Genomic DNA, 14,332 nt, shown 5'->3' with positions numbered 1-14,332 from the left:
CTTTAAGTTTTATAACTTGAGTTGAGTCTTTATTTTGAACTTGTTTAGGTTAACTGGTTCATTAAGCTCTTGATTTTTCTTAAAGAGCAATTTAACTTGGTTTTCATATTCAGTTAATTTTCTATTTAAGCATGAAATTACTTTAAAGAATTTTGCATTTAAAATAGATGTTACCTCATTAGAACATTCGAAAATGAGTACGGACTCGTGACTTGATTTTTACTCGGACTCATCTTCTTAATCTGAGGTCCTTTATGACTCAGGTCAGATTGTTATTAGTGCGAGGTAGCTTGCTTGCTTTCGATCTTCTGTATCTGATTCTTCTGAGGAAGATTCATCCCAAGTGGCTTGAACTGCCTTCTTCTTCCTCATCTTCTTGCACTTGTCTTCTTTTCGATTTGGACACTTGTGCTTGAAATGACCCTTCTTTTTGCATCCGAAGCAGGTGATGTTTACCTTTGCATCATTGGATGTTGACTTGATCATTTTTACAGATCATTCTTGGTGAAGTTCTTCTTCTTTCAAGTGAATATTTTCCTTACCAAGTTCACTAGTTGCTCCTCTTCGCCTAATTTAAGTCAGATTCATCTTCTGACTCGGGCTTGGTTCGAATTCTTGTTTTCACCTCCTTTGTTGAACCTGCAAGAAAAGCTATACCCTTCTCGACCTATCTTGATTTAGTTTGTTCATGAAGTTCTAACTGACAAAATAGTTTGTCTAATTTTAATTTATTTAAATTCCTTGAAACTTTACAGGCATCTACTATAGATGCCTACAATGCATTTCGAGAAAAAGAGTTAAGAGCATACTTGATTACGTCCCTATTTTCCAATTGGTGGTCGAGGAGATAATTTGTTGAGGATATCCTTGATCCTCGCATGAAGCTGGGTTGCCATTTCTCCGTCCTGTATTTTTATATTAAGTAAACTATTTAATAATGAATCACGTTTTATTACCTTAGCATCGCTTGTGCCTTTGTGCAGCTCGATTAGCTTATCCCAAAGTTCTTTCGCATTCTCGAATGGTCTGAATCAGTTGAGTTATTCCTTGGTCAGTCCACATTGAAGAGTGTTCAACGCCTTTGAATCAACTTGGGTCTTCTTCTTCATTTCTGGGTTCCAGTTCTTCAGATCAAGTGGTTGTTTTGTTATACATTCATTGACACCTTGTATCCTCGTCGGATGGAAATCATGAGTCAATGTCTATCTTCATGTATACCTCTATTTTTTTCTTCCAATAAGGGAAATCATCCCCGCAGAAGAGTGGAGGGTGAGCAGTACTGTAGCCTTCGCTTTGGGCCATTAGTTGTGAAATAGAAAAGGCTCAAGAAGGTTTCCAAGGCTCTATCTTTGGATAAGTAGTGTGGGAAGAAAGAAAAAAGGAACGAAAAGAAAGTTCGAGTGGTGTTGCACTAATTTCGAGGGCAAAAAATCACAAACAAGAAGAGATGATCAGAAGGGGTGATTACCATAGGTTTGGTGAGGCCGGCTAGAGATGAGGTGGATAGCCTGAAAAGAAAGTTAGACAAATTTCTCTTACTTTTGCTTTAGCAAGGATTTACAATTAATTAACAAATAATTTGCATAAAATGAAAGAGATAAAGTAAGATGGCTAAGGAATTTACATAGTTACAACTTAGGTGGTTGTTAATCTAAGGTAATTGAAAGCTCACTAAAGATCTCATTCGTGAAGGTGAATTAGCCTCTTACAGTCTTTGAAAGCACAGAAATAGCTAGGAAGATTGGTACAATGATTGATGAATAATTTCTATCTCTTGGGCTTTTTTATAACCTCCTAAGATAAGTTACCATTGCTTGGAGGTGTCTCTAAAGCCATCCAGGGCGCCTCCAAATGGATAAAGCTTTATCCACTTTTCAATGGTCAGTCAAAGACTACTGTTCATTAGAGGCGCCTCTGTGGAAGCTCTAAGGTGCCTCTAAGAGAGGTCCGAGGGCACCTCTAAAAGAGGCGTGAGGACACCTTTAAAAGAGGTGCGAGGGCGCCTCCAGCCATCTTGGAGGCGCCTCCAACTAGCTTGGAGCTCCAGTTAACCTTCAAATGGTTGACTCTTTTTTACGCTTCTTTGGGTAATGCTCCGGTCGACTAGAGTTGAGCTTGTTGGAGCAATTCCAATGGTCCATGTGACCATTTGTTTTGGTGTTTGGGCAAAGGGTTTAAGTTAGGTTCACCCTTGTATTTGATATGTGTATTTGAGTTGTGCAGGTTTACAGGATACACATGTGACTCAGGTTGATGACTTCGGGTCCGGTGAAGGATGAAGCATCCGAGGGACCGTGGACAAGGCAGCGAGGACAAGGGCCGAGGGAAGCGACTTCGAGGCATACGCGAAGGATGGCATTGGGGACGAGCCGCAGGCTTGAATGCATCCGAGGGACGAGAGCCAAAGGAAGTAGGCTTGAAAGCAAGAGGTTAAAGCTGCAAAAGCAGCGTCAAGTGAGTCATAAGGGTGAGGGTACGAGTGCACGAGAGATTGTACTCGGAGTAAAATCATAGTTTTAGGGTTTTACTGCAGCGTTACTGTAGCAGTATTGTAGCAGTCGACTGCATGTTTTAACAGTCGACTGGTGCAGTCGACCGCGCAGTCGACTGGGTGCGAACAGAATGGTTCTATTCGTTCGGTCAGTGTGGATCAGTCGACTGCATGCTTTAGCAGTCGACTGGTATCGAGCCGTTGGGATGTAACGGTCGAATTTCTACAGAGGGCAGTCGACTGCATGTTTTGGCAGTCGACTGGTAGGCGGGATTTTCAACCCGCGGCCTATATAACCAAGGCTTGGAAGCTTGGTTATCTCTGACGAAATTAGTGGTGGTAAACCCTAATTAGTAGTCTACTAGTCTCAAGAGTCTTGGTTGGTGTTGTGGTGAGGTTTCTCCACCCACAAGGAGCGACTTGAGATAGCCGGAGTTTGCCAGGGGCTAGTCCACCGACGGATCAGGATCGTTGATAACTAGCAATTTTATATGTTATTTTGGCTCTTGGACTTGATATTTTTATCCTCTCATATGCTTAATTCTATATTTATATCATGTTTTATGAGTTGAGATTTATTTGGAGCGTTGATCTAATTTTTCCTATATATTTTTTAATATTTTATCTAAAATATGCATCTTATTTTGTAGGGAAGTAATCTGGACCGTTGATCAAGATTCATGATCAAAGCATCAAGGAGATCCAAAGAAGTAAAGCTTCCAATTCAAATCCAATTCAAAACCCACTTTTAAAGCCCAAACTTGAAGCCCAATGTCAAAGCCCAATTTCAATTCTTATTGGATCCGGATCCGGATCTCACTCAAACATTTCAACCCGAAATCCAAGATCCAAACCGGTTAAGAAACCCTCTTTCTCACCCGCACGGCACAGTGCCTAACTCTCCTCCTCTCTGCTCGCGTCTCCTTCTCGCGTCACTAAATTAAGTTTTGCGACCTCCAGTCACCTCTCTTGCCCAGCATTAACCGTGATTTACTCCCTCTGGAATCCTGGGGGGCCAGGCCCAGGGGGTCGCTAGGGTGGCGGTTCCACCTTTTTGCAGCGTCTCCTTCTCGCGTTTGCTAGGGCACAGCGCCCCTTTCTCTTCTTCTTCCTTTTCTCCGGCCGGCGGCTTCTTCTCTTCCCTTGCCGCCGGCCGGCCAGCTCTTCCCAACTCCTCTTCTGCGATCTGCTCCAAGCGGCGACGGCAGCAAACGCCGGCGGCTCCTTTGAAGCGACGACCTCAACTAAGGGTTTCTATTCAGCGAGGCCTTCTTCTCCGGCAAGCATCCCTCTTCATCCCTTCCTCAGTGTAGCTTCTCCTGCGGACGGTGTTCCGAAAGCAGCGGGTTCCAACAGAGGAAGTCGGCTGTCCCTTCTTCTCCGGCGAATTTCTTCTGCTTCCATCACTGAGCAGTGTTGTGGCTTCCTGCGGACGGTGTTCCGAAGGCAGGAACTCCAGCAACTTCAGTCTACAATTCCGGCAGAAGCAAGTGGCATCTCAGTGTGTCAATTTACAGTACATCACTGTTCTTTCTTAATTTTGTGTGACTGTTGAGAGTTGTAGATCAAAGGTTCTGTCATTGTGTTGCTGTCCACCGGGGCTGGTGTTCCAAATCCGGGTCTCCGTGTGACGACGGAGGTAGTCGATTGATGGTTGATCGTAGGAGAGTGGTTTGGATAGTTTAAGTTTACTTTCCTTTTGAATGTTTCATGTTCAGTTAATTTAGTTTACTTTCTTGTTTAACTTAGGTGTTTTTTTTCTTATCTATGTTTGATTGTTTAGTTTTGTATTTCATTTATGCATGATTGTTAATCTTGTCTCATAGTGTGACAATGTGGTGCAAGTTTATCAATTGTGTATAACTAGGTTTTGGTTAATCGTTGTTATGGTGTTTAGTTTAATTGCTTTTGTTTAACCGTTGCTTTCTTTGTGCATGTTTGAGTCTTTATTATGTTTCATGTTATTCCCATTGATGGATATTCTTGTATCGTAGCGTGACAATGCGATGTAGGAAAATCTTCAATGGTTAGTTAGGGTAGACATAGCTTATTATTTGCATTGTCTTCTATTATTTAGATTAGATTTCATTTGATGTTTCTCTATTTCGATCCTTAGTTTAGTTGTGTTGATAGTTAATCCATAACGTAGAGTGACAATGCGTTGTGGATTAATTACTCACACATAGTTAGATTTCATTCCAGCATTAGATTAGTTTTCTATACTTGTTCTGCTTTTCATTTCTTAGATTTAGAATTAAAATCCAAAACCCCATTTCCATATTGAAAACCCCAAAAATAGAAATAACATTCGATCCTAAGTTTACCATCCTATCGTTGCTTTCGTTGGCGGACGACTCGAGTCATTCCTATGCTACATTAGCGTAGGAGGGGTTTGGTATTTCATTGCTTGATGCCCAATTCGCGACAAATTGGGCCATAATCAATCGTCCACCTCAAAGACACGCTGTGGAGTAGGAGCCCTAATCTCTGAACCACGTTAAACGAACGTGTGAGCGGTTTGCTTTTCCTTTCTTGGTTTTAGTTTTTAGCTTGTTTGTTTTGTTTGTATTCCGCTGCGCAAGCTAACAAGTGTAGGAAGCAAGGATTTAGGGGTGCCGTCTATCCAACCCCCTTTCAAGCCGGTCGTCCGATCCCCAACAGAGCTCACCTAAATTCAACTACATCCTTCTCCTCGAGCAAGTTTCCTCCTCAACTTCTCGTCTCTCGGATGCGTCGCGTGCATTCCTTCTCGTCTACCAATGTACTCTTTCACAGCTTTTCGTCCCTCGGATGCACAAAACCCGTTGACTCATTTTCCGTGCCACCCTTCTCGCTCGTCACTTCTTCCGCTCGACTTCTTGTGTTCCTAAGTTTTTACACACTTAGACACAAGACATCAAAACAATACAGGATCTAACTTAACTCAGTTGATCACATCAAACCAACCTGAGGTACTTACAATTTCTCTCTTTTTAATATGCATCAACCAAAGTTAAGATTAGGGTTATACTAACAAGTAAAAAGTAAAAAATATTTAAATGAAAGAGATTAATTTAAATTACAAATAAATATGGCAATTTTAAAATAAAACCATAAATTCCCCCTCTAAACTTAAAATTTAATTATTCTTCACCTAATCACATAAAAAAATTAGAAAAAAAAAATAGAAAATAGTAGAAAACATACAAGAAAAATTTGAGGGTTTGGTTGCAAAATATCTAAACTCTTGGATTTTTACCGAAATAATTTTTAAGAGATATTTAATATTTTTGACCCAAATAATTCAAATTATTTTTAAGTTGTGAAAAATCCTAAAACTTTTTGTCAATAAAAAATCATAAGCATTAAAAACATAATAAAAAATTTCATGCATAGAATATTTTTACTTTAATCATAATAAATATTTTGAACAAATAAAGTTATTTTCAAAACTAAATATTTAGAAATAGTTTTCGAGTTCTAAAAATCTGACTAATTTTTCTACCCAGTCAAAATACAAGGGTAATTTTTTGAAAAATTAGTTTCTTCAAAATTAATCTCAAAAAAATTTTAAATTTTAAAATTTATTTGTTTGATAAAAAAAATTCATAAAAAATTAATTATTGGTTGAAATATTATTAAAAATTTTATACTAACAAAAAATCCATTTGTGCATCACAAAAAAAATTAGTAGAAAACATGGACAATAGATATACAAAATAATTATTTTTTTATAAAAATTAAAATAATTTAAATTTCTATCTAACTATGAAAATTTAACATGTCAAGATGAATTTTAGAACCCAGAATAAATTCTTACCTACTGGATTTATTAAGCATTTTCTATAGATGTAATTTCCGGATACTTTTGTGATTTGGCTTCTATGAGTTCTAATATACAAATTTATCCTTCCATTATTTCTAATATTTTAAATTGGTGAAAAATTTGAGCATACATCATTCTTTTTCAGTAATTTGATTTGCTCTTTTAGTTTTGTATTTTTATTTTTAATTTTGTCAAAATTTTCTACTAAGGAGGCAAGATTTTTCTTTGAATCTAAATATTTTATCCTAGTTTTACAAAATGATCTACTTAGCATTTTAGTACATTCATATAAATGATCGGAAGGAAAGTTACGTACCTCATTTACTGTCTCGGAGTACTCGTCGGTAGTTGCTCCCCCTTCATCGTTGCTTGCTTTCGAAGTGGTTTCGTTGTCTTTAGGTAGGTATTCAGCTATTAGTGTTGTTCCTACAATCTCTTCGGTCTCGGAGTTTTCTGAAGACAAATCAATATCCATCAAGGAGTTAGATTCTGCCTTTTTGGTTCTTCGTTGAGTTCCAAGAAGTTTTCCTAAAGTTCTTTGGTAGATTCATAGATGCCGATTCTTTCGAGTTCTTGAGCAGGTAGCACACTCAAAAGATGGAACTCAGCATTACCATTTACCATGAATTCATTGCGCTGCATGTTAGTTCAACAATGTTTCTCGAGTTATTTTCTATCTTTGCTTTTGGGCACTTCAAAATCATATTTAATTGTCAATAAAATATTAAAATTGGTTTTGAAAAATACCTCCATACATCTCTTCCAAAACACAAACTCTCCCTCGAACACTGGTGGATAGGTTCTCGATCCGACCATAGTCTTATTACTTCAGATGACGATTATTCCTTCTGAAATGGTCGGACTCTGATACAATTTTAGGTCAGGTGAGGCCAGCTAAAGAAGGGGTGAATAGCCTGAAAAGAAAGTTAGACAAATTTATCTTGCTTTTGCTTTAGCAAGGATGCACAATCAATTAACAAATAATTTGCATAAAATAAAAGAGATAAAGTAAAAAGGCTAAGGAATTTACCTGGTTACAATCTAGATAGTTATTAACCCAAGGCAATTGAAATCTCACTAAAGATCTCCTTCATGAAGGCGGAGTAGCCTTTTATAGTCTTTGAAAGCTCAGAAATAGCTAGGAAGATTGATATAATGATTGATGAATAATTCCTACCTTCAGGGGACTTTTTATAGTCTCCTAAGATAAGTTACCGTTGCTTAGAGGTGCTTCCAAAGTCATCTAGGGTATCTCCAAGTGGATAAAGTTTTATCCACTATTCAAAGATCAGCTAACGACTACTGTTCATTGGAGGTTCCTCTATGGAAGCTCCAGGGCGCCTCCAAAAGAGGTGCGAGGGTACCTCCATCAAGAGGCGCGAGGGCACCTCCAACCTCCATCAGGGCGCCTCCATTAAGAGCGCGAGGGCACCTCCAACCATCTTGGAGGTGCCTCCAACTAAATTGGAGCTCCAGTTAACCTTTAAATGGTTAACTCTTCCTTGCATTTCTTTGGGTGATGCTCTGGTTGACCAGAGTTCAACTCACCTGAACCTAACTCTATCCTTCTCCTCGAGCAGGCTTCCTCCTCAACTTCTTGTCCCTTGGATGCACCACGCACATTCCTTCTTGTCCATCGGTGTACTCTTTTATAGCTTTTCATCCCTCGGATGCATCAAGTTTGTTGACTCATTTCCCGTGCCACCCTTCTCATTTGCCATGTCTTTAGTTCGACTTCTTATGTTCCTAAGTTCTTGCACACTTAGACATAAGGCATTAAAAAACACAGGACCTAACTGAACTCTGTTGATTACATCAAAACCAACCTAAGGTACTTACTGTAAGTACCCCGTGGTAGTTTTGATGTGATCAACCAAGTCAAGTTAGGTCCTGTTGTATTTTTGGCCCTTGTATCTAAGTGTCCAGGAACTTAGGAGCACAGGAAGTCGAGCGAAAAATGCAACTAGCGAGAAGAACTGTATGGGAGAGAGTTGACGGGCTCGATGCGTTCGAGGGACGAGGTGTTGTGGAAGAGTATGCTGGCGGACGAGAAGGTGGTGCACGACATTTTCGAGGGACGAGAAGCCTAAGTGGAAGGTTGCTCAAGAAGGCCGAAAAATGGGTTCGGGTGAGTCTTATTCCAGATGGCCGAAATCACCTAAGCGTGCGGAGACAAAGCGGAAGACCCGAACCCAAGTGATTGGAACTGGAGATGAAGACCCGGACCAGGTCCGGGCCTTGGGATCACCTGGGCGCTCCCTAGGCGCCTCACCCAGCGGGGGCCTCTGTAAGTACCTCGTGGTAGTTTTGATGTGATCAACCAAGTAAAGTTAGGTCTGATTGATATTTAACCCTTGTGTCTAAGTGTGCAGAAACTTAGGAGCACAGGAAGTTGAGTGAAAGATGCAGCTAGTGAGAATGACGACACGGGAGAGAGCCCACGGGCTCGGTGCGTTCGAGCTACGAGGTGTTGCAGAAGAGTATGCGGCGGATGAGAAGGATGCGTGCAGTGTTTCTAAGGGACGAGAAGTCAGAGCAGAAGTTTGCTCGAAGGCCGGAAGTTGGGTTCAGGTGAGCCTTGTTTCGGATAGCCGAGATCACCTAAGAGGAGTCGGCCCAGAGTGAAAGACCCGGACCCAAGCGAGCGGAGTTGGAGCTAGAACCTGAACCAAACAAGTTAACATTAGGTTAACTTTGGTCCGGGTGCTCGGAACCCTTCCGAGCACCCAGAGCAGGATTTTATCAAGAACGCGACGTGGCGTGTTTCGTTGCGACGGGGATAAATTTTATCCCCCAAGTGCCTGGAACTCTTCCAAGCGCCCTGACTAGGGCTACAAATACATCCCTGATTTTAGAAGCTTAGATAGAACACATGTAATAATTTCTCTTTTGTTTAGCTTTCTGATCTAGTGCATTAATTGTTGTAAAGAGGTTTCTCTACCTGAAGAAGAGTTTAGTGTGCTTTCAACTTCCTTGGATTAACAACCTCCCCAGTTGTAACCAAGTAAATCCCATCTTGCCTTTTCCTTTCTTTGATTAGTCTCTTATTTCTTTATGCAAGTGTTAGATTTATTAAAGCTATAAAAGTTCGAGAAAGATATTTTTGTGTTTTTGTTATGCAGGCTATTCACCCCCTTTTAGCCGGTCGCCAAAGGGACCAACAAGTGGTATCAGATCCCAACAACTTCAAGAGGACTAACCACCAAACGAAGCACACAAGATGACCGGACCAAACATCTACCCACCAAAGTTTGAGGAGGAATTCGCAAGATGGAAGAAAAGGATGGAGGTATTCTTTAAAACATATTTCGATTTGCTTTTAATAATGAAATTTAATTTTGTAACACTTGAGGGTAAAGAAGAATACTAATGAACGAAGAAGGAGTAGCCTGACTTCGTGGCAAATGACAAAGTAGAGTTCCATCTACTAAGCGTCTTACCACCACAAGAAGTCAATCAGATCAGAGCCTACGAGTCAGCAAAGGAGCTCTAGGAGAAATTCCTGGAACTACACGAAGATACCTCAAAGATGAAACTCACGAGACAGGATCTACTCAGGAACTAGATCAGTAACATCAAATTAGAAGAAGGAGAAACTGTTGGACATCTTTACTCAAGAATAAAGCAACTCATCACAGAACTCATGAATCTCGGAGAAAAGGTAAGCAACCGAGATTCGCTAAGGTACGCGCTTAATGCATTTTCTAGGACTACTAAATGGACATCATTAGTATATGCTTATTATATATCTAAGGATTTAGAATCAAGTACTTTAGAAGAATTATTTTCAACATTTGAAATTCCTGAAACAAGATGTACAGATATGAAGAAGGAGCCAAAGCACAACATTGCTTTAAAGGTAAAAATGGACGAACGAGATTCTGAATCTTCTCTCGATGATGACAAAATGACATTGATGGTAAGAAAATTTAAAAAGTCATTTACAACTAAGAAATTTAATCAAGTGCAGGGTATAAGAAGAAAAAAAAAAAGTAAGATGCTACCACTGTAATGAAGAAGAGCATGTAAAAGACAACTGCCCAAAATTGAAGGACAAGGATAAGGAGAAGAACAAGAAGTAAGCCCAGACCAAGTATAATCTAAAAGCGTTTTTGGATGAAACATCATCCGAATTGGAGATAGAAGCCCTTGTCGGACTTGCACTAGTGGTAAGTCACCAAGAAGACGAAGACGAAGCAAGCTCGTCCGAAATAAGCATCGATGAAGGGGGAGCGACATCGGAAGAAAACAGTACTTCAGGGGGGAGCTTCAGATTACGAGATTAACAAGATAAGTCAGGTACGGTCTCTTCCTCCTGACAAGTTATTTCAGTTTGTAAAAATATTATCGAAAAATTACTATAAGTTAGAAAAAGAAAATAAGGAATAAAAATCAACCTTAGCTAGTTCTTATCGATTAGAAGACTTCGACAAAGTAAAAATAGAAAATGATAAATTGAAAATAGAAATAGAATATTTGAAAAATTGTGCATGCTCAAATAATCAAAATATTAGGAGATATAATAGTTTAAACTGGTATTTTAAATACCATAAGGGCCAAATTAGGAAAATATCATAGAAATACGTTCCTAAGAAATTTCTGATTAATCTTGTAGGAAGAAACTTATTTTGAATTCCAAAGTCATATTTAGATTAATTTTTTTTTTTTTGACTTTCAGACAGAAAGTTAAATATTTAATTTTTTTAAAAGATTTTGTCTAGAAAGTGGTTGTTGCTCCAATATCCAAGAACGCCTAGTGCCTCGCCACATCTTGGAAGTCAATTATTGAAATAAGTATTTAATTGACTAACTGTTATAGTAATTAGTTGTTATAAAAATACTTTCAAATATTTGTCAAAAATTTTATTAGAAATTATTTAAAAGTTATTTTTTTGAGAATTTTATCACTTAATTGTAAGAAAAATTTTAAATGTTAAAATTTTCTGAATGTTATTTTTTTTAACAATAATTTAAACTTTATATAAATTTTTTTCCTCTGCCTTAAATATGTTAAATTTTTTTTCAAAGCTTAAACTTAAATTTTTTTAATTGTCCCTTAGACTTTTTATTGTTGTTAAGTAGAATTTTCTAATATACCCATTTTTAATGTGATCATAAGGGGGAGTAGTAAAAATTAACTGTGTCAAGTAAAAATTTTCTAATATACCCATTTTTATTTTTTGTACTTGCAAAAATTTTATAGCTGTTATTTTATAACTGTTAATTTTATGATTTATCCTAACTTAACTTAGGGTTTGCTCACATCAAAAAGGAGGAGATTGTAAGTACCCCGTGGTAGTTTTGATGTGATCAACCAAGTAAAATTAAGTCCTATTGGTATTTAACCCCTGTGTCAAGTGTGCAGGAACTTAGGAGCATAGGAAGTCGAGCGAAAGACACATCTAACGAGAAGGATGGCACGGGAGAGAGCTGATGGGCTCAGTGCGTCCGAGGTATGAGGTACTGTGGAAGAGTACGTAGGTAGACGAGAAGGAGGCGCACGACGTTTCCGAGGGACGAGAAGCCGGAGCGAAAGTTTGCTCGAAGGCCGGAAGTTGGGTTCGGATGAGCCCTATTCCGAATAGCCAAGATCACTTAAGCAGAGCCGGCGCAAGAGCGGAAGACCCAAACCCAAACGAGCGGAGCCGGAGCTAGAACCTGTACCAAACAAGTTAACATAAGGTTAACTTTGGCCCGAGTGCCCAGAACCCTTTTGGGCGTCCGGAGCAGGTTTTTATCCGGAACATGACGTGACACATTCCGTTATGATGGGGATAAAAGTTTATCCCCCCAGGCACCTGGAACCCTTCCAGGCACCCCGATCAGGGCTATAAATATAGCCCTGATCCCAAAAGCTTAGATATAACACTTGTAATTATTTCTCTTTTGTTTAGCTTTTTGATATAGTGTGTTAATTGCTGTAAAGAGGCTTCTCCACCTGAAGGAGAGTTTAGTGTGCTTTTAACTTTCTTGGATTAACAACCTCCCCGGTTAGAACCAAGTAAATCCCGTTGTGCCTCTTCCTTTCTTTAATTAGTCTCTTATTTCTTTATGAAAGTGTTAGATTTATTAAAGTTGTAAAAGTTCGAGAAAGGTATTTTTATGTTTTTGTTGTGCAGGTTATTCACCCCCTCTAGCTGGTCACCAAAGGGACCAACAACCTCATCTGCATGGTCCAGGTGCTCGGAACCCTTCCGGGCGCCCGATATTTAAAGTTTATTGAAACGCGATTTGTCGCGATACGTTGTAAAGAGATAAAATTTAATCCCCCTCCAAGCACTTGGAACCATTCCAGGCGCTCCGATCAGGGCTAAAAATATAACCCTAATCCCAGTAGCTTAAAACAACACTTGTAAATGCTTCTCTTTTTGTTCTACTACTTGCTTGTGAGTCGTCAATGTTGTAAGAGGCTACTCCGCCCCCAATGAGTCTTTTTAGTGAGCTTTAACTGCCTTGAATAGCCCCCCCGAATACAAATCAAGTAAAATATCTGTGCCTCTTTTTCTTTAATTAGTTTCTTAATTTCTTCTATGTAAGTGTTTGTTTTATTAAAACTGTAAAAGTTCGAGAAAGGTTTGCTTATTATTGTCTAAGCTATTCATCCCCCTCTAGTCAGCCACCAAGGGTCTTATAATTGGTATCAGGGTGAGGTTGCTTTAGAAGGACTAATCGTTGATCGAAGCACAAGAAATTGCTAAAGCTAGCATCTACCCGCCAACATTTGAGGGGAAGTTCTTATAGTGGAAATGAAAAATGAAGGTATTTTTTTGAATTGATTTTGATATAATACTTTTTATGAAATTTGGTTTTGATGTTCCCAAAAGAAAAGATAGAAAAGAACTCGAGGAGCATCTTTGGACTCAGAAGCAGCGTGACAAATTTATAGCAAATGGTAAGGCCGAGTTCCACCTACTAAGTATTCTTCCTACTTAAGAACTCGATAAAATCGACAACTACCAATGTGCAAAAGAACTTTGGGAAAAGTTCTTGGAGCTCTACGAATAATCAATGAAAGAAGAATTTGATTCTACTAAGGATACCGACTCGTCTTCAAAAGCATCTGAATCTGAGGAGATTACCGAAACAACGTTGCCGAGTATCTACCCAAAGACGACGAAAGCACTTCGAAAATGAACATCGAGAGCATCGATGAAAGAGGAGACACTGCAGAAGAAAATAACAATGAAAGGGGAGCGTCTACCGACGAATATATGGTAAGTCAAGTAAGTAAGCTTCCTCCAGAATAATTATTTAAAATTATGTAAATGCTAAGTAAATCATTATATAAAAGAGAACAAAGTATATAAAGTTAAAGAAAGAATATGCATACCTAAAAGAAGAATTTGAAAAACTAAGTGATGAAAATATAAAATTAAAAGATAAAATTGAAATGCTAGAAAAAGATAAGTCATACGTAAATTTTCTACATGCTAATGATAGAACTTTTAAATATGAATGAGGACTTAATTGACATTTTAGATTTCATAAGGGCCAAGTTAGAAGAATATCATAAAAATATATTCCAAAAAAATTTCTTATTAACCTAGTTGGAAGGAATCTATTTTGGGTTCTAAAGTCATGTTTTTTAAAAGTTAGACATAGGACTTTCAGAAAGAAAATTAAATGTTTAATTTCTTTAAGAGACGTTGTTTAGAAGCGGTTGTTGTTTCAATAGTCAAGAAGGCCTAGTGTCTCGCCATAACTTGGAAGTCAATTACTGAAATGAATGTTTAATTGACTAATTGTTAAAACATTTAACTATTATAAAATAAATTATTCTGCATAATTTATGTTAAAAATTAATTAAAATTAAATTTATTTTAGAAATAAAATTTCATTACTCATCTATAGGAAATTTTTTTCCTTGTTGTATTATCATTAAACTTTTTAACAAAATTCGTATTCTTTAAATTTAAAAATATCTTGCAATGCTATTTGCTGCAAAATTTATTTTTCTGTGGAACTTTATCATTTTCTCTATCTAAAAGAATTTTTTCAAAACTTATGTTTTTTTAATTTTCCAAAAATAGTTTCTA

Source organism: Zingiber officinale, chromosome 9B (assembly GCF_018446385.1).
Source record: "Zingiber officinale cultivar Zhangliang chromosome 9B, Zo_v1.1, whole genome shotgun sequence".
NCBI lineage: Eukaryota > Viridiplantae > Streptophyta > Magnoliopsida > Zingiberales > Zingiberaceae > Zingiber > Zingiber officinale.
Note: the sequence above shows the minus strand (reverse complement) of the source record.